This window comes from Peromyscus eremicus, unplaced genomic scaffold (assembly GCF_949786415.1).
Source record: "Peromyscus eremicus unplaced genomic scaffold, PerEre_H2_v1 PerEre#2#chr22_unloc_1, whole genome shotgun sequence".
NCBI lineage: Eukaryota > Metazoa > Chordata > Mammalia > Rodentia > Cricetidae > Peromyscus > Peromyscus eremicus.
In genome coordinates, this window is record NW_026734286.1 from 9061289 (window position 1) to 9082578 (window position 21290).

At 41.1% G+C, this 21290-nt stretch overlaps 1 protein-coding gene, 1 non-coding gene and 1 pseudogene across 4 annotated transcripts in view; 2 read left to right on the top strand and 1 right to left on the bottom strand.

Annotated features, from left to right (window-relative positions):
- LOC131900449 (excitatory amino acid transporter 4-like) overlaps positions 1 to 21290 on the top strand; it is a 419569-nt pseudogene that overhangs the window by 304321 nt on the left and 93958 nt on the right.
- Positions 1 to 21290, bottom strand: part of LOC131900827 (zinc finger protein OZF-like) — a 68394-nt gene that overhangs the window by 12882 nt on the left and 34222 nt on the right. The window lies entirely within an intron of this gene.
- On the top strand, positions 13687 to 13828 carry LOC131900851 (small nucleolar RNA SNORA43). Its single transcript, XR_009376294.1, has one exon. It is a non-coding gene; the product is annotated as a small nucleolar RNA SNORA43 (small nucleolar RNA).

Consider the following 21290-nt stretch of genomic DNA (forward strand, 5'->3'; position numbering starts at 1 on the left):
TAGAAGTGCCTCACAAGACTATTAGGAATTTAAATTTGATTTAACTATTTTTTTTTCTGAGGTTTCTCTGTGTAGCCCTGGCTGTCCTGGAACTCACTCTATAGACAAGGTTGGCCTGGAACTCAGAGATCTGCCTGCCTCTGCTTCCAGAGTGCTGGAATTAAAGGTGTGCATCACCACTGCCTGGTTGATTTAACTACTTTAACAGGTTGTAATCCAAAGGTCTTAAATCCTCGTCAACATGGAGAGTCAGATTTGTCTGATCACAGCTCAGACCATACTCAACTGAGATAAAATGGGGCTAGCAACATCTTATGTCTGAGGACTGAGAAGATGGTGAAACATCTGGATGAAAAATGCTTGGCTTCCACAGTTATAATCTGTGTGGTAAGAAACATGGATGGATTCAACTGTCTCTACTTGATGCCACAGAATTCTTTCCTCTGTTGCTTAGCTGTGTGGGGCCTACCTACCAAGGCCATAGGTACCATTTCCTATATTCATGCTAACCTAATTAAAGTGTCTTTTTAAAGGAAAAGGTTTAACTGTGCATATTTAACCTTTGGGAAATGTAGAATCCACCACGTCTTGTACCTGATGGAGGATGGGCTCACCTTAGCAGTGAGTTGGGCTTGAGTAGAAATCTACCTTGTGGCTTGCTGCCATCTTGGCTAATATGTTAATATTAGACAATAGAGAGTGAGAGCTATTGATTCAGTAAAATTCCAATAAAAAGTTTGACAATTAAAAGCCAGATGTTGTGACATGTGCCTTTAATCCCAGCACTCAAAGGCAGTGGATCTCAGTGAGTTAAAGGCCAGGCTGGTCTACAAAGCAAGTTCCAGGACAGCCAGGGTTGTTAAACAAAAAAAGTCTGTGTGTGTGTTGTGGGGGCAGGTGTCAAAAGTCTAACAATTTATGCTACCAACAACAGAAATTGGATAAGAAAAGGTCATCATGAATGAAAAATGATCAACACATGAATAAACAATACACAGAGTGACATCATCTGACTTCAAACTTCCAAATGCAACTGCAATAAAGACTGTACTATCACTGGGCAGTGATGGCACACACCTTTAATCCCAGCATTAGGTAGGAAGAGGCAGTAAGATCTCTGAGTTTGAAACCAGCCTGGTCCATAGAGTGAGTTCCATGATAGCCTGGGCTACATAGAAAAACCCTGTCTTGAAAAACAAAACAAAACAAACAAACAGGGACTGTACTGTCTGTGAAAGAATAAAGAGGTCAACAGAACATGAGAGCAAACTAAGAAATAAAAGCAAAATTACTATAGAGTAAATTTTGACCCATGAGGCCAGAAAACCCAGTAAGTGTGGCATAACACACGTGACTGGACCACCCTGGCATCTACACCCTGTGTTAATGACACAGACTTTACACCCTGCATAGAATTAACTGCAGAAGGATCCTACACCTGAATGTTCAGTACCATGTGCAGAACTTCTAGAAGAAACCAGAGCTATGTGACTTAAGGAATCTGACTTCCCTGGCAACAAGGGCTCCTGTACCCCATGCTTTGTGTAGGCACAGCAGGAAAAGCTAAGTCATTCAGAGGTCCCATTTCTGCCTGGTAGTTGCAGAGACCTCAAGGGACCAGATTGAATTGCTCTAAATATTGAGATTCCGGCCACTGGTTCCCACAGCCCCAGGACAAACCCCAGACGGGCTACCGCAACTCCACGGCATGGAGACTCCTTACTCACCATGTCTGGATTCCTAGCTTGACCCGCTCTCCTCACAACTCCCAGCAGCGGGTCACAGAACAGGACAGATCAAGAAGGTCTCCCTCAGTCTGGAAAGGAAGCCTGGAGCATGGCAGACTGAAAGTAGCTACCCCATTCTGACTGATGTGTCCTGCTGGAGGCCGTGATTGGCTAGTAAGGTCTGAGTGACATGTCCCTTAGGGACAGAGTTGTGAAGTGTCACAGCACAATGTTTCCTAGCTCTGCCTTCCAACCTAGATACAGAACTGTCCCAGACTTGCAGAGAATGGCATTGCAGCAGAACTTGAGTCTGGACAGCAAAATTGTCCCTGAAAATTTCCTGAACTCAGTAGGCACCTCCTCTTTGTCTGTACACAGGGCCTCTAGCATACGAAGGTCTTAAAACAACTTTCAGTGGAGCAAATCCACTGTCTCACAGCTTAAAGTACACTCAGTCTACCCAAGTCAAATTTAAACCACCGGATTGATATTCCCCAGGCATCGGCAATTTTAAAAAGACACATCGAGGATTTCTCACTCCTCTCAGCTGCACATTGCTATCCACAACACTAACAATTTCCAACCTTCTGTGGTGACACTGACCTAGCACACAGTCTTTTTTGTTTGTTTGTTTTCGTTTTTCAAGACAGGGTGAAGACAGGACTTCAAAAATTTAAGCCTGACATATAGTGAGAATTCCAATACAGGCAGGGCTACACAAAGAAATGCCATCTTGAGGGAAAAAATTTAAACAAGCTGGGCCTGTGACACTGAACTCCAACAGCGAGGGTTCATAAAAGGGTTGTGATCAGGGTGACTGGAATGAGATGTTCAAGATAGAAGGTTTGGGATCAGCATGTCTTGCATAAGCTGATAGCTCATGCTAAGCAAGTTAGTTCATAAAAAGTGCAGCCTAGCCAGACATTGTGGTGCACACCTTTATTCCCAGAACTTGGGGGCAGAGGCAGGCAAATCTTTTTAATTTCAGGGCCAGCCTGGTGTACAAAGAGAGTTCCATGGCATCCAGGGCTGTTACATAGATGGAAACTTCCCTTAAAAAATAAAAATAAAAATAAAGGGGGGGGGGGGTCCCAGCTGTTACCCGGGAACACCTGGCCAACTCGGTCCCAGTTGCTGGCCAGCAGAGCAGGCAGGGCTCCTGCTGGAAGGCTCCCCATTCACCACCAACATCCCTCAGCAGCAGACCCTGCAATCTACATGCCCTGCCCCCATTCCCATCGGCCTAGACCCCAGCCACTTCCTGAGACTTGGAAACCAACCCTCAGCCCTATTCAGACCTAGAAGTGAGTGACTGCGTTCATACCCAGTGAGGCCCGCCCCTAGGACCCATCGCTGGGTCTCAGCCATTCCTCCGGAACACCCGGGCAACTCAGCTCCAGTTGCTGGCAAGCAGGCAGGGCTCCTGCTGGAAGGTTCCCTGTTTACCAACACTCCTCAGCAGCAGACCCTGCAATCTACATTCCCTGCCCCCATTCCCATCTGCCGAGACCCCAGCCACTTCCTGAGACTTGGAAACCAACCCCCAGCTCTATTCGGGCTTAGAGAGAGTGCTCTTATTGGACAAAGGGCTGTCATTGGACCAAGAGTAACCTCAGCAGACAGGGAATCTGCCAGCCCTCATTAGACCAAGAATGGCTTTCTGAGAAGTAATATCTCCCACCTCTCATTGGAATAAGAGAGGCTTCCTGAAACATAGAATCAGTCAGCTTTGACTGGACTAAGAGTCCTGAGAAGACCAAGAAAGCATCTGTGACTCACAGAATCAACTAGCTTGGGTTGACCCAAGAGCAGCTCCCTGAGACACAGAATCTGCCTGCTCCAATTAGACCAAGAGCTAAGATTAGATCCAGAAGGGCCCCCTGAGACACAGAAACAACAAGCACAGAGTGGACCAACAGCAACTCACTCAGACACAGGCATCTCGTATAACCATTAGAGGAGGAGATGGGCAGACGTCAAGGCAGAAGTACATATAACAACATAAAGAGCAACACAGCATCACCAGAACCTAGCTCTCCTCCAACAGCAAGACCTGAACATCACAAGACAGAAGAAGCAGAAGAAAGCGACCTTAAGAATAGTATCATGAAGATGCTAGAGGTCTTTCAAGAAAAAATGAAAAATGAAATTGAGGAAAAATAAACAAAAAAGTGGAAGAAATTGAGAAAGACAAACAAAAAAATTGAAAGAAATAGAGGAAAAGACAAATAAATTGGAAGAAAGCAAAAAATCCTTTAAAGAAAACCATGAAAAAGCAATGAAACAGGTGAGGGAAACAGTTCAAGATCTGAAAAGCGATATAGGAACAATGAAGACACAAACAGAGGGAATGCTGGAAATAGAAAATCTGAGTAACCAAACAGGAACTATAGATGCAAGCATAACCAACAGAATAGAAGAGATGGGAGAGAGAATCTCTGGCATAGAGGATATAATACAGGAAATAGATTTGTCAGTCAAAGAAAACACCAAAGCCAAAAAAGTCGTACCACAAAACATCCAAGAAATCTGGTACTCCATGAAAAGGTCAAACATAATAATATCCCTAATAATAGTGATAGAAGAAGAAGAATACCAACTCAAAGGAACAGAAAATGTATTCAACAAAATCATGGAAGACAACTTTCCCAACTTAAAGAAGTAAATACCTATGAAAATACAAGAAGCTTATGGAACATCAAATAGACTAGATCCCTCACCACATAATAATTAAACCACTAAACATACAGAATAAAGAAAGAATATTATGAGCAGCAGAGTAAAAAGGCCAAGTGACTTATAAAAGCAGACCCATCAGAATAACACCTGACTTCTCAATGGAGACTCTGAAAGCCAGGAAACATAGATGCAAGCATAACCAACAAAATACAAGAGATGGAAGAGAGAATCTCTGGTGTAGAGGATACAATAGAGGAAATGGATTCGTCAGTAAAAGAAAACACCAAAGCCAAAAAAGTCGTACACAAAATGTCCAAGAACTCTGGGACACCATGAAAAGACCAAACCTAAGAATAATAGGGATAGAGGAAGGAGAATACCAACTCAAAAACACAGAAAATATATTCAACAAGATCACAGAAGAAAACTTTCCCAACTAAAAGAAGGAAATGCCTATGAAGATACAAGAAGCCTATAGAACACCAAACAGACTTGACCACCCAAAAAAAGTCCCCTTGCCACATAATAATTAAACAACTAAACGTACAGACTAAAGAAAGAATATTAAGAGCAGCAAAGGAAAAAGGCCAAGTGACTTATAAAGGCAAACCCATGGGAATAACACCCGATTTCTCAATGGAGACTTTGAAAGCCAGAAGGACCTGAGCAGATTTAATGCAGACACTAAGAGACCATGGATACCAGCCTAGACTAATAAACCCAGCAAAATCTCCAATCATCATAGACGGAGTAAACAAGACATTCAAAGACAAAGCCAGATTTAAACAATACTTATCCACAAATCCAGCCCTACAGAAAGCACTAAAAGAAAAATTCCAACCTAAGGAAGTCATATACACCCACGAAAACACAGGCAATAGATAACCCCACAGCAGTAAACCCCAATGAAAAGATGTACACACACACTATCACCAAAAGATAACAGGAATGAACAATCACTGGTCATTAATATCCCTTAATATCAATGGACTTAATTCACCTATAAAAAGCTAACAAAACGGATATAAAAGCAGGACCCATCTTTCTGCTGCATACAAGAAACACACCTTAATTTCAAAGATAGACACCATCTCAGAATAAAAGGCTGGAAAAAGTCTTTCCAATCAAATGGTCTTAAGAAACAAGCAGGTGTAGCCATCCTAATATCCAGCAAAATAGACTTCAAACTAAAATCAATCAAAAGTGATCAAGGACATTACATACTCATCACAGGAAAGATCCACCAAGATAAAGTTTCAATTCTGAACATTTATGCCCCAAACAGAAGGGCACCCACATATGTAAAAGAAACATTACTAAAGCTTAAATCACACATAAAACCCCACACATAAATAGTGGGAGACTTCAACACCCCACTCTCACCACTGGACAGATCTGCCAAATCGAAACTTAACAGAGAAATAAAGGACTTAACTGATGTTATTACTCAAATGGACTTAATCGATATCTACAGAACATTCCATCCTAACCGAAAAGAATATACCTTCTTCTCAGCATCCCATAGAACCTTCTCTAAAATCAACCACATACTTGGCCACAAAGCAAATCTCAACAGATACAAAACAATTGGAATAACCTCCTGTGTTCTATCAGACCACCATGGTTTAAAGTTAGATTTCAACAACAAAAATTACAGAAAGCCTACAATCTCATGGAAACTTAATAATGCTCAAATGAATCACTAATGGGTCAAGGAAGAAATAAAGAAAGAAATTAAAGACTTCCTAGAGATCAATGAAAATGAATATACCACAAACCCAAACTTATGGGACACTATGAAAGCAGTACTAAGAGGAAAATTCATAGCACTAAATGCCCACATAAAGAAGTTGGAGAAATCTCACACTAGTGACTTAACAGCACACCTGAAAGCTCTAGAACAAGAAGAAGCAAAGTCACCCAGGAGGAATAGACTCCATGAAATAATCAAATTAAGGGCTGAAATCAAAAGGCTGGAGAGATGGCTCAAAGGTTAAGAGCACCAACTGCTCTTCCAGAGGTCCTGAGATCAATTCCCAGCACCCACATGGTGGCACACAACCATCTGTAATGAGATCTGACACCCTCTTCTGTGTACATAATAAATAAATAAATCTTAAATAAGAACAGTTTTAAAAAGGCCGGGCAGTGGTGGCACACACCTTTAATCCCAGCACTTGGGAGGCAGAGGCAGGTGGATCTCTGTGAGTTCAAGGCCAGCCTGGGCTACAGAGTAAGTTCCAGGGAAGGCACAAAGCTGCACAGAGAAACCTTGTCTCAAAAAACAAAAAACAAAAAACAAAACAAAACAAAAAAAAGAAACAAAAAAAAAGCAAAAAAAAAAAAAATAGAAACAGAGAACAAAACAACGAATCAATGAAACAAAGAGCTGGTTCTTTGAGAAAATCAACAAAATAGACAAGCCCTTATCCAAACTAACCAAAAGGCAGAGAGAGAGAGCATTCAAATTAGCAAAATCAGAAATGATAAGGGAGACATAACAAATAACATTGAGGAAATCCAGAGAATCATCAGGTCATACTTCAAAAGCCTCTACTCCACAAAACTGGAAAATCTAAAAGAAATGGATAATTTTCTGGATAGGTACCACATACCTAAGTTAAATCAAGACTAGAAAACTATTTAAATAGACCAATAACCCCTAAGGAAATAGAAACAGTCATTAAAAGTCTCCTAACCAAAAAAAGCCCAGGACCAGATGGTTTCAGCGCAGAATTCTACCAGATCTTCAAAGAAGAGTTAATACCAATACTCTCTAAATTGTTCCACATAATAGAAAGAGACGGAACATTACCAAACTCCTTCTATGAGGCTACAATTACCTTGATTCCTAAACCAAACAAGGACACAACGAAGAAAGAGAACTACAGACTGATCTCCCTCATGAACATTGATGCAAAAATACTCAATAAAATACTGGCAAACAGACTCCAAGAACACATCAAAACAATTATCCACCATGATCAAGTAGGCTTCATCCCAGGGATGCAAGGGTGGTTCAACATACAAAAGTCTATCAATGTAATACACCATATAAACAAACTGAAAGAAAAAAAACACATGATCATCTCACTAGATGCTGAAAAGGCATTTGACAAAATCCAACACCCCTTCATAATAAAGGTCTTGGAGAGATCAGGAATACAGGGAACATCCCTGAACATAATAAAGACAATTTACAGCAAGCCAACAGCCAGCATCAAAGTAAATGGAGAGAAACTCAAAGTGATTCACTAAAATCAGGAACAAGATAAGGATGTCAACTCTCCCCATAATTATTCAATATAGTACTTGAAGTTCTAGCCAGAGCAATAAGACAACATAAGGAGATGAAGGGGATTCAAATTGGAAAGGAAGTAATGAAGCTTTCACTATTTGCAGATGACATGATAGTATACATAAGTGACCCCAAAAATTCAACCAAGGAACTCTTACAGCTTATAAACACCTTCAACAATGTAGCAGGATACAAGATTAACTAAAAAAAAAATCAGTAGCCCTCCTATACACAAATGACAAATGGGCTGAGAAAGAAATCAGAGATACATCACCCTTTACAATAGCCACAAATGATATAAAATACCTTGGGATAACTCTAACTAAGCAAGCAAAGGACCTGTATGGCAAGAACTTTAAGTCCCTGAAGAAAGAAATTGAAGATGTCAAAAAATGGAAAGATCTCCCATGCTCATGGATAGGCAGGATTAACATAGTAAAAAGAGCAATCTTACCAAAAGCAATCTACAGATTCAATGCAATCACCATCAAAATACCAACACAATTCTTCACAGACCTGGAAAGAACAATACTCAATTTCATATGGAAAAACAAAAAACCCAGGATAGCCAAAAGAATCCTGTACAATAAAACAACCTCTGGAGGCATCACGATTCCTGACTTCAAGCTCTACTATAGAGCTACAGTAATAAAAACAGCTTGGTACTGGCATAAAAACCGACATGTGGACCAATGGAATGGAACTGAAGACCCTGACATTAATCTGAACATGTATGAACACCTAATTTTTGACAAAGAAGCCAAAACTGTACAATGGAAAAAAGAAAGCATCTTCAACAAATGGTGCTGGCATAACTGGATGTCAACATGTAGAAGACTGCAAATAGATCCTTACCTGTCACCATGTACAAAACTTAAGTGCAACTGGATCAAAGACCTCAACATAAATCCAGTTACTCTGAACCTGATAGAAGAGAAAGTAGGAAGTAGTCTTGAATGCACTCGCACCGGAGATCACTTCCTAAATATAACACCAGTAGCACAGACACTGAGAGAAAAATTAATAAATGGGACCTTTTGAAACTGAGAAGCTATTGTAGGGCAAATGATACTGTCAACAAGGCAAAGCGACCACCTACAGAATGGGAAAAGATCTTTACCAACCCCACATATGACAGAGGGCTGATATCGAGAACATATAAAGAACTCAAGAAATTAGACATCAAAATAACCAACAGTCCAATTAAAAAATGGGCTATAGAGCTAAACAGAGAATTCTCAACAGAAGAAGCTCAAATGGCTGAAAGACATTTAAGGAATTGCTCAACATCCTTAGTCATCAGGGAAATGCAAATCAAAATGACTCTGAGATACCATCTTACACCCGTCAGAATGGCTAAGATGAAAAACACTGAAGACAGCTTATGTTGGAGAGGATGTGGAGCAAGGGGAACACTCCTACACTGTTAGTGGGAATGCAAACTTGTACAGCCACTTTGGAAATTAATATGGCGCTTTCTTAGAAAATTGGGAATCAACCTCCCTCAAGACCCAGCTATACCACTCTTGGGCATAACCCAAGGAATGCTCAATCATACCACAAGTACACATACTCAACTATGTTCATAGCAACATTATTTGTAATAGCCAGAACCTGGAAACAACCTAGATGCCCTTCAACTGAAGAATGGATAAACAAAATGTGGTACATATACACAATGGAGTACTCTCAGCAGAAAAAAACAATGACATCATGAGGTTTGCGGACAAGTGGATGGAACTAGAAAAAAATCATCCTGAGTAAGGTAACCCAGACTCAGAAAGACAAACATGGTATGTACTCACTCATAAGTGGATACTAGATGTAAAGCAAAGGATAACCAGACTGCAACTCACAACTCCAGGGAGGATAGCTAGTAAAGAGGACCCTAAGAAAGACACAGGGATCGCCAAATGACAGAGAAATAAATGAGATTTACATGAGCAAACTGGGGGTGGGGCGGTAATGGAGGGCAAGGGTCGAGGGAAAGAGAGCTTAAGGGAGAGGGAGGTCCCAGCTGGATCAGGAGCAGAGTGGGAGAACGGAGAGGGAGGAACCATGATGAATGAAGACCCAAGGGGAATAGGAAGAAGCAGAGTGCTATAGAGGTCCCCAGAAATCCACAAAGATACCTCCACTCTAGACTACTGTCAATGGTCGAGAGAGTGCCTGAGCTGACCTGCTCTGGTGATCAGATGGCCTGTCATGATAGAACTCTCATCCAGTGTCTGATGGAAGTGGATACAGAGATCCATGTCTGAGCCTCAGGTGGAGCTCTGGGAGTCCAATTAGCAAGAGAGAGGAGGAATTGTATGAGCGAGAGATATTGAGACCATGGTTGGAGGAAGCACAGGGACAAATAGGCAAACTAGTGGAAACGTATGAACTGTGAACCAATGGTGAAGGAACCCCCATGGAACTGGACCAGGCCCTCTGGATAAGTGAGACAGTTGATTAGCTTGAACTGTTTGGGAGGCCCCCAGGCAGTAGAGCCAGGACCTGTCCTTGGTGCATGGGCTGGCTTTTTGGAACCTGGGGCCTATGCTGGGACACTTTGCTCAGCCTTGGTGTGGGAGGAGGGGACTGGACCTGCCTTGGCTGAGTCTACCAGGCTGGGCTGACTCCCCAGGGGAGACCTTGCCTTGGAGGAGGTGGGAATGGGGGGTGAGATGGGGGGAAAGGGCTGGTGGGTGGGAGGAGGGAGGACAGGGGAATCCGTGGCTGATAGGTGAAATTAAGTTAATTATAAAATAAAAATACTATTAAAAAAAAAGCTGGATGGTGGTGGCACACACCTCTAATCCAGCACTTAGGAGGCAGAGTCAGGGGGCTCTCTGTGAGTTCGAGGCCAGCCTGGTCTACAGAGTGAGTTCCAGGATAGGCACCAAAACTTCAGAGAAATCCTGTCTGGAAAAAAATAAACAAACAAACAAAAAAGAAATACAGCTCTGATACACTCTTTGCAAGTGGAGAATGCGGCAGTCAGCAGAAACATAATTTAGCATTGTTGGCAAGAACACAAATAACCTCAGACTGAGCTCACAGCGGCCATGAGAATGATAACTGCAGCCTCTCAGGCTGAAGAGCCTGGTTCCCTTGACTCTTTTTGATCAAGCACCAGACAAGAACTTTCCAAGTCAACTCCTGGTCAAGGACACAGAACTAGTGTACCCTTGGTACTTTCATCAGGGCCTCTGAGAAAACCTTCCATGGGTCTCGCTCCCTAAAGGACCAATTCCAACCCAAACAAGCAAAAGCACACATGAAAACGGAAACATTAAGTATCAATGTATGGAAAGATAAGGCTTAGAAAGAAGGGCTGGTAGAGACTGGAGATTAAATCAACATAATAGGGAATAAGAAATTCTTAATGACACCAAAAGTTCATTTTTAAAAATCATAATTGACACACATTTAGCTCTGTTACTTTTAAAAAGAAGACAGACTCAAATTGCTCTTCTCCCACATGAATTTAAGCTTAGAATGGTGCTGCAGCCCTGGAATCTCACCACATGAAAGACTGAAGTAGGCCCATCACAAGTTTAAGGCCTGCCACGGCTACAGACTGAATTGACAATACTTGGGCAACTTAACCAGCCCCTGACTCAAAACAACTTTTTTGTTTAGGGCTCAGTGTACAGATGCTGGTCACGCCATGGGTGGGGTTTTAGACTGAGTACGAAGTATTTTCAACCCCCAAGGAAAATATAGCTACTAAAGTCAATATTCTTAAATAGGTGGTTAGAAGGTAGTGCTGTAACTAGAACCAGCTAGTTGGCTGAGTAAGTCATTTGCAACCAAGTCTCAGGACCTGAGGTGAACACCCTGGAGAGAAACCACTTCTTCAGTTTGTCCTCTGACCCTCACACATATGCTTTGGCATATGTGTCCACATATGTCTCAAAGGCCCAAATTCAGAATTCTTAAAAAGAAAACTGAAAACAATATGAAAAACAAAAAAGCAGGAAAATAGCTAGCAACGTGTTAGTATGACCATGTACCAGAATGGAACCACACTGCCAGGACGGCAACAGGAAGTCAGGCAGTCACAGTTAACTTCCTACCAAGTTACCAAGTTATCTCTGCGCAGCTTCCTTAAGGTACAATGGGAACAAATGAAGAGTTTTTCATGGAAATTTTTATCTCCTGGTCACTTTCTTTCTATTAAACAAATAACTCTACTCCGAGTTGGCAAATAAAAGAAAAACAAAGAAAGAAAGACAGAATGCAAAGAAATTTGTAATAAAATGAGTAAGAATCACAAATACAAATCCAATCCTTAGCAGAATGCACCATGGTCTGTCTCTGTGTATGGACTTTGCCTCAGGCCTGCTCAGGCAGTGCTTACACAGCATCCAGACTGAAGACTGAGTCTCCTCTACTGCTATCAGCTCATTACAAAGCTCCTTTGTGACAGGAACATTTATTGTGGGCTCTTCTCAAATCTGAGGATCTGAGACCTCAAGAGTGGGCCATTCACCAGACACCTGGGCAGTGACTCCCCCAATGGCTAAGGTGCTATCTGTCACGTGTGAGTTCTCCATACTGCTGTCCTGTGCCTATGACATATACTACTGGGATATCCACACAGCTGCCAGGTGGATGAAAAGCCCATGACCAACCTTCTACTTTAGTGCTGTACAGATGTGGGACAGGTGCCAAAGGGTTTGTCTTCATGCTTTCCATCTGACAGACTCCATTCTACCATCCATAGATTCACTAAAAAGCATCATTATGATGCTGTGCCATCTAACAGCCTTCATATTCTTGAAATACAGGCCACCATAGTCTCAGGCTGTGCATGCAATCCACTCAGGGACTCTTGGCTGGAAGGTGAAGTGATACCTTGATCCTTTCCCCAGCCCTGCAGTACTCCTAGAATGTTCCTTTGACATCTGGGAACAGACAGTAGGGCCTGTTTTTTAAATCTTATTTTACATGTATGGGTGCTTTGCCTGCATGGATGTCTATCTTCCTTGTCTATAAAGTGCCCTTGGAGGTCAGAAGAAGCTTTTGGATCTGCTGGGATTGAAATTACAGATAGTTGATGGCCATTATTTGGGTGCTGGGAACTGAACCCCTATCCTCTGGAAGAAAAACCAATGCTTTTAACTGGGAAGCTATCTCTCCAGCCCCAGTGGAAGTAAGTTTTCTAACCAGCCTGCAATGAAGTGTTTTGGCTTAACTTTGACCCCCGAGTTCCTGGGAATAAAAATATAGTATTAAGTATCTGAATAAAGGACAGGTGAAATGGTTCATCCTGGTCTGCAGAGGACCAAATTTCAATTCCTTTCATCTACATGGCAGCTTAAAGCCATCTGTAATTGCAATCTCAGAGGACCTGACACTGTCCTCTAGCTTTTTCAAGGAACTGCATCCACATGGTGCACACACATACATGTAGGAAAAACACTCATCCTCCTAAATAAAATCTAAGATTTTACTATGAGAAACACGGGATCATTTTTTTTTTTTAATGTAGTGCAGAGAAATACATCCCAAGTCATCACAAGGCCTGCCCAAGCAACAGAAGGAATTCTAGGTCAGCCTGCCCCACTTTTAAAATACTTTGTTTTCATGTTTGTGTGAGATGTGGGGGGTGGGTGCATGTGAGATGTGGGGCATGTGCATACCGTGGCGCTTGTGTGGATCCAAAGATGACTTTGTGGAAGATCTCCTTACAACTTTTAGGTGGGCTTTGGGGATTGATTTTAGGTGGTCACATTCTTTGTATGCCTGCAAATACATCTTTACTCACTGTGCCATCTCCTTGGCCTAACCTATCCAGTTTTATGCACCTTGTTTCGTTTGTAGATTGGTTATGTCGTTGAGACAGGACCAAAATATGCATTCTTGCCGAACCGAAACTCACCATTAGACCAGGGTTGCTCAGAACTCAGAGAAATTTGCTTGTCTCTGCCTACAGAGTCCTGAGATTAAAGGGATGCTGTTAAGAAACACTGAGCTGGTTGCCTTGGACATCCTATTCTAGATCTGTCAGCACCACTGGCACAGCACAGTTGCTTAGCTGTGCCTGTGACATCAGGGAAATGAGCACATAGCTATTTCTAGCCCAGTGTTCAGAAGCCAGTGAGCTCTAAGAATGGATTATAGCCTGACAAGTTGCAGAGCCATGATGAGGTAGCACTGGGGTTTGGCTTTGAAGGTGTTGGCCAGACCCCAAAGTCCACCCTCAGGGGCTCACCATAGGGTTGCATAGTCAGAATTTTAGCAAGATTTGGAGTTAGAGGGTGTGGAACCTGTGTTTTCTAAGAGACATTCAGAGGGGACAAGAAAATAAGAGGAACTATCCATCTTTTTTCATCTTCCAGATCTGGAAGCCAGGAAGAAGGCCTAGCTCTTGCCAATATGACTGGTCAGAATGGGTGCAGATATGATTTTAGGTCATGGGCCTTAGGCATGGCCTCTGTAACATCACCAGGGAATTGCAGGCTTTAGGCAGCTCCTACATATCTCATCCTGGTAGCCCATGCCCTAAATTAACATCCACATTTTACTTGGCTTGAGTTTGACTGTACTTCCAAGACTGGTGAAGTGGTGGCACTAGGGGTGGAGGACACTCTAACACTTACAATTTCCATCAACCTAACTGCACATTTCCTTAGAACTGATAATTATGTAGGAGGAGTAAACTGGATGTAGGTACAAATAAATAGGTTAATTCTACAAAAGTAAAAATACTGCTGGACTTTAAATAAAAGAATTTACACAATGAACCCAATACTCTGATATTCTTAACCAAAAGTGGCCACAGTAGAATCTGAACTGAAAGGATGGTGTCAAGATCTTGGTACCCACTGTCTTGTTATCTTAGAGTCATGAGAAGCTATTTAAAGGTTAAAATCTAGAAGATGTGATGATTAGATTTGTGTTTGAAAAACTAGAACCCTAAGAATTTACTGGGAGTTGGAAAGTGTCAAAACTAAAGCCAAATTCTGGGTAAAATGATTAAAATAGATCTTAGTATACTATTGACATGGGAATAAGAATTCACTGGGACTGAACCTAGCCTGAAATTATAGAGGTATTTAACTAGGAGAATTGGGGCCATTAAAGGGGTGTAAGGGCTGAGTAAAGACAGGAAAGTGAAAATGTGTGCAAAAGTGGATAAATGATGATGAGATTGGCATCCTCAGATTTGATCTGCCTACCCAGCCTTTTAATGGCTGGGAAATCTTACTTTGTTTGTTTCCCAGGACCCACATGGTAGAAAGAGAGAACCAACTCTCACAACTCTCATAATTTCTTTTTTTTTTTTAATTTTTATTTTGCAATACAATTCAGTTCTACATATCAGCCACAGATTCCCTTGTTCTCCCCCCTCCCGCCCCCCTCACCTTCCCCCCAGCCCGCCCCCCATTCCAATCTCCTCCAGGGCAAAGCCTTCCCCACAGACTGAGATAAATAGCCAAACAAACGGAAACACATGAAATATGAACCAATGGCTGAGGGGTCACCAACTGGATCAGGCCCTCTGAGTGGGTGAGACAGTTGATTGGCCTGATCTGTTTGGGAGGCATCCAGGCAGTGGGACCGGGTCCTGTGCTCATTGCATGAGTTGGCTGTTTGAAACCTGGGGCCTATGCAGGGTCCCTTGGCTCGGCATGGGAGGAGGGGACTGGACCTACCTGGACTGAGTCCACCAGGTTGATCTCATAATTTCTTATCTGGGATCCACATAGGACAACGACATTGGCATGCTCCTCCCCATACAAGCTAGCAAACAGATACATATGATTTAAAAATGGAAATGTATCTATATTCTCATAAGGAAAGCCACTGATCTCCTCACACTTGGCAAGGATCCTGCCTGTTTCCTTCCCCATGGCAAAGATCAATGGTGTGCTCCACATTACTCCACCCCTACTTTACACTTCAACTTGTTGATCATCTGTCTCATTCAAAGCACCCTATTCCTGAAACAGATCCTCAAGAAAGAAATCCAGTTCATCAGCAACATATAGCTTATATCAGAAGGAACCAAACTGAAGCCATTTTGGATAGAACTGCCATTTTGAATAAAGATTAAATAAAGTTTAAGTTCCCAAGACCTCCCTAGACCTCCCTGGTTGGCAAAGTGAGACATGAATGGTGGGCAAGCCATCCTGTCACATGAGTAAACCAAACATGTGGGAGGCCAGCTCCCACCTTTTAAAGGGTTCCTATCAGGAGGAGAGAGAGACATATGAAACTTTTAGATAGAAAGAATAGCTTGAGGAGGATCTGGATCAAGACCCAACAGCACCTTCTGCCTCTTCAAAAGGGCTTTTTATAACAATGCATGGAGGCAGGACAAAACACCTCCCCCTTGCTAGATCAAAGCACACCACACAGCCACGTGTAGCCCCTTCCAAACACCTGGTAACCACGCCGCCGTGGTCAAATCATCCCCTTATGGAGCCCTGCTGCGTGAAGCAAGCTCAGATTCTTGGACCCTGAGTAAGTTCTCACTAGGAAACCTCTGTGGGTCTCTACACAACCAATGAGAAAAGGATAAGTGTATTACAAAGAAACGTTCCTAGAAAAGTCTCTAATCCCTGAATCCTGATTTATGAAGAGTGTAACTTGGCACAGATATTTGCAGTTTTCAGGGTTAAAGCTCTGTAATATTCTGCCTAGGGGTCAAAGTTCAGCTCCTGAGTCTCTTCTATGGCTCTAATCAATCAGTAGTAGCTTGATTACAACAGGTTTTTTCTGCAATGACTTGGTGTCTGAGTTGTGTTGGCTCCAAGTAGACTCCATAATGTTGTTGGGTGGAACCCCCCGAGTAGAGACCACTTTCTACTTGTGTCTGTTTATATCACCAAACATAGAATAAATATATTTCTTTTTTCTTGTGAAATACTCCTTAGATATATTCAGAACTTTGGAAGTGGAGTATGAAAGAATATTGTATGATGAAGCATTTCATTATTAGTTCAAAGTGCTGAGTAATACTGTGAACATAAGAGAACACTGAGCCCAGTCTTTCAGTATCATTTGTGCTAGCTAGTGTTTCAACCTACTTATTAATTTATTTGTTTACTCATTCATTTATTTATTCATTTATGGGACAAGGTATCATGTATCTCAAGCTTGCCTCAAAAGCCCTATGTAGTCAATGACAACCACAAACATTTGAATGTTTTTATTTCATTGTTTGGTGGTGTGTTGTGTTGTATTTTGTTTTACTTGAAGACAAGTTGTATTACTGTAGTCCATGCTGGCCTGTAATTTGCTCTCCACTTGTCTCAGGCTCCCAAGTGTTGTCATTACAGCTGTTCACCTAGTGTATGCTACACAGAGCACAAATCACAAACTTAGTACAATGCCAAGCCAAAACTCCACATAAAGAGCTTCAAGTCCAGATTTGACTTTTTTTGTAAAGTGTAGATTTTTGTGTTGAGAAAAGGAAAGACATCTTTATGAAGAATGTAGGGCCTCCAAAACCTGTAAGTGTAAATAAAGTGATTCCCTAGTGAAGGCAGGCTTCACCACTGCCAACATAAACACCAAGAGCTGTCCTAAAAGTTACGCAGTAGGAGAAGGTCACCAAAACTCACAGTTGGTTTATACCTGGTTGGTCAGCATAGAAGGACAATGGACATCCCAAGTTTGGGCTCTTCTGGTTCTGAACACTTTACTTTGTGAAATCTAATATTTTACAGGTAGTGTCAGAAGTGGATTACATTATAGACAGCTTGTGCCAAGAGAACTGATGATATGAGGAAGATCATATGTAGTGTCTGAAGTATATGTAGATAAAGTATGTTTCAGGGGCTGAATATGTAGCTCATTTGGTAGACTGCTTGTGTAGCACGCAAGAAACATTGGGTTTAATTCCTAGCACTACATAAAATAGACATTATTATGCATGCCTACAATATTGGCAATTGACACAGAGGAGCAAGAGGATTGGAAGTAAAATGTCATCCTGGAACATATAACAAGTTCTAGGTCACCCAGAAAGACATTAGATCTACCTACTTACACATACCCAATCAACTAGATGGATTTTAAACTTAAAAGAACTCGGGTAAACAAGCCCAAAGCAAAATTGAGCCCATTATTCCAGAAATTAAAAATGACAATTGCCCTAGGGTATCAAAATTTATCCTAGGGGCCACTGTCCACTGCTGACCCCATTAACCAATTGCTTTTAAATGTTGAGAGAATTGTAGTTGCTACCTGTCTGGTGGAGGAAAAACCCAAAAATAGGATATGTAAAGCCTCCCACCAGTCCTTGAGTCACCCAAATATTTGTTGTTCAGAAAATATCAGGCTATAGGCTGTTACAAGACCTTAAAAAATTAAATGAAATTTTTGGAGTCTATAGGAACTTTATAGCCTGGCTTGCCATCTCCCACGGCCATAAGATATGCTTGTATATTTCCACAGGATGCTGACTTGCCTTATGGATCATGGATCGCTTGATCACACCATATAACCAGGCTGCTGCAGGACAAAGGCACGCCTAGCTGACAGTCTGATTACAGGCTGTTATTTACCTCTAGATTCCTAATAATTGGGCTTCTACTTTATAAATGAATTGATACAATTCCAGATCCTTTTGATGAACTGTTCATCAATGATATCAAAACGTATAGATCTGATATACTTATAAATGACACATTTTAGATTTCTTCCTCTAGCTATCCTGCTGTTTTGTTGAGACTTTAAGGAGTTGTGGGCAGAGACCTTTGCCAAGACTTTCCCTTAGGAGGGCTGAGCAGAAAAAGTAACAACTTTTCACCAGAACCGGAGGAAATTGCTACATTTCTGCAAGGGATTCCCCTTTAGCAGAATGTCCCAGAAGAAGTAACATCTTGGGCTGGAGCTGAGAAGAAATGGACACCTCTCTTAGTACATTCACTTAGGAGAACAGAGCAGAAGTGGATAGCTTATCTGCAAAGGCTTTATCACATTGATTACATTCACAGGGTTTCTCTCCAGGATGACTTTTTTCATGCTTGTGAAGATGACTCTTCTGTGCAAAGGCTTTACCATACTGATCATAGCCATAGTTTCTCACCAGTATGACTTCTTTCATGCATGTGAAGAGGACTACTACATGCAAAAGCTTTACTACATTGAAGCTTTACTACATTGATTACATTATAGGGTTTCACTCCAGTATGAATTCCTTCATGACAGAGTAGACTACTTTTATATGCAAAGGCTTTTCCATATTGATTACATTCATAGTGTTTCTTTCCTCTATGACTTCTTTCATGACTGTGAAGATTACTTTTCTGTGTAAATACTTTGCCACATTGATTATATTCATAGGGCTTCTCTCCTGTATGACTTCTTTCATTACTGTAAAGATTGTTCTCTGCAAAGGATATATACTTTTTAACAGTTATTAATTTTTATTTTATATGAAAAGTTGTTTTGCATGCACATATAGCTAATGAGGCTGTCAGATCTTCTGAAAAAGGAATTACAGACAGTTGTGAGCTTCTATGTGGATGATAAGAATTGAACCTGGGTCTTGTGGCAATGCATCCATCTTTCCAGTTTTTCTTTTTTTGATTTTTTGAGAAAGGACCACTCTATATACCTACAGCCATTCTGAAACAAAATACCAGGTCATCAGGCTTAGCAGGAAACACATTTACCCACTGATAAAATTCTCTGCCATTCATTTGTTTCTGAGACTATGTTAAGAACAAGTATTTAGTCCTTAATAAAGTAACATGATCCAAAAAAATAAGAGATAACAACTTTGGTAGTTTGAATATAACTGGCCCCCATAATCTCATAGGGAGTGCCACTATTAGGTGTGGCTTTGTTGGAGGAAGTGTTTCTGTGTGGGGGTGGCCTTTGAGCATAGGTTTCCTATGCTCAGGATACTGCTGAGTGTCTGTTGACTTCCTGATGCCTGCAAGGTGTAGCACTCTCAACTCCAGCACCTCATCTGACTACATACCACCATTCTCCCTGTCATAATGATAATGGACTGAAGCTCTGAAACTATAAGCAAGTCATGCCAACTGAATGTTTTCTTTATAAGAGTTGCCATGGTCATGGTGTCTCTTCAGAGCAATGAAAACCCAAACTAAGACAACAGAATAAATATCATTTTCATTTGCAAATAGGCTTTATTATTCAAATTATCCTGTGTTCCTGCCTTCTTGAAACACAATGTTTACAACTTGAAAAAGAGACAATATTTTAACAATGGCTTGTCTCTATGAATCTTACTCAAGCACTGGTGAGATAGCTCAGTGGGAAAAATGTATGTGGACTGTAAGGCTATACCTCATTTATTAGGTTCATGGGGAATTCTACCACTGTGAAATTTTCCATGATTTTAAATGTTACTGTAATGTGCAAACATTTTACCACACTGACCACATTCGTAGGATTTCTCTCTAGTATGACTTCTTTCACGCCTGTGAATATGATACTTATCTGCAAAGGCTTTATCACATCCATTACACTCATAGGGTTTCACTCCATATGACTTCTTTCATGCATGTAAAGAGGACTACTACATGCAAAAGCTTTACTACATTGATTACATTACAGGGTTTCACTCCAGTATGAATTCCTTCATGACAGAGTAGACTACTTTTATATGCAAAGGCTTTTCCATATTGATTACATTCATAGTGTTTCTTTCCTCTATGACTTCTTTCATGACTGTGAAGATGACTATTACATGCAAAGGCTTTACCACATTGATTACATTTATAGGGTTTCACTCCAGTATGACTTTTTTCATAACTGAGAAAATGGCTTTCACATGCAATGGCTTTTCTACATTGATTACATTCATAGGATTTCTCTCCTCTATGACTTCTCTCATTACTGTGAAGATTATTCTCTGCAAAGGCATTATCACACTGATTACATTCATAGAATTTCTCTTTACTATGACTTCTTTTGTGACTGAGAAGATTAGTCTTCCATGCAAAGGCTTTACCACACAGATTACATTCATATGGTTTCTCTCCAGTATGTGTTCTTTCATGACTGAGATGACTTTTATTAGCAAAGGCTTTATAACATTGATTACATTCATAGGTTTTCTCTCCCCAATGACTTCTTTCGTGACTGAGAAGATTCTTCTGTGCAAAGGCATTACCACATTGACTACATCCATAGGGTTTCTCTCCAGTATGACTTGTTGTATGTATTTGAAGATAAGGCAGACATACAAAGGCTCTACCACATTGATGATATCCATACCTTTTCTCTCTACTATGAGTTCTATGTACTTGATGAAGACTATGACATACAAAGGTGTTATCACTTTGATCATATTCCCAGGGTTTTACTTCCAAATGAGTTATTTGCTGTACTTCTAAAGAGGAATCAGATATAAAGGCTTTATCACATTGATGACATTCATAGAGATCCTCTTCATTATTGGCTGTTTTGTGTGTTTGAAGATATCCGTAACAGCTGAAGTCTTTAGTAGATGGTTCACATTTACTACTTCCTCTTCCCATATGTATTTTTTCATGTCTTTGAAGAGAACTGGAAGAACTCACAGTTTTACCACACTGACTGCATTCGTAACAATTTCCTATCATGTGAGTCATACTACAAGTGCAAAGGGATTTAGTATAGACAGA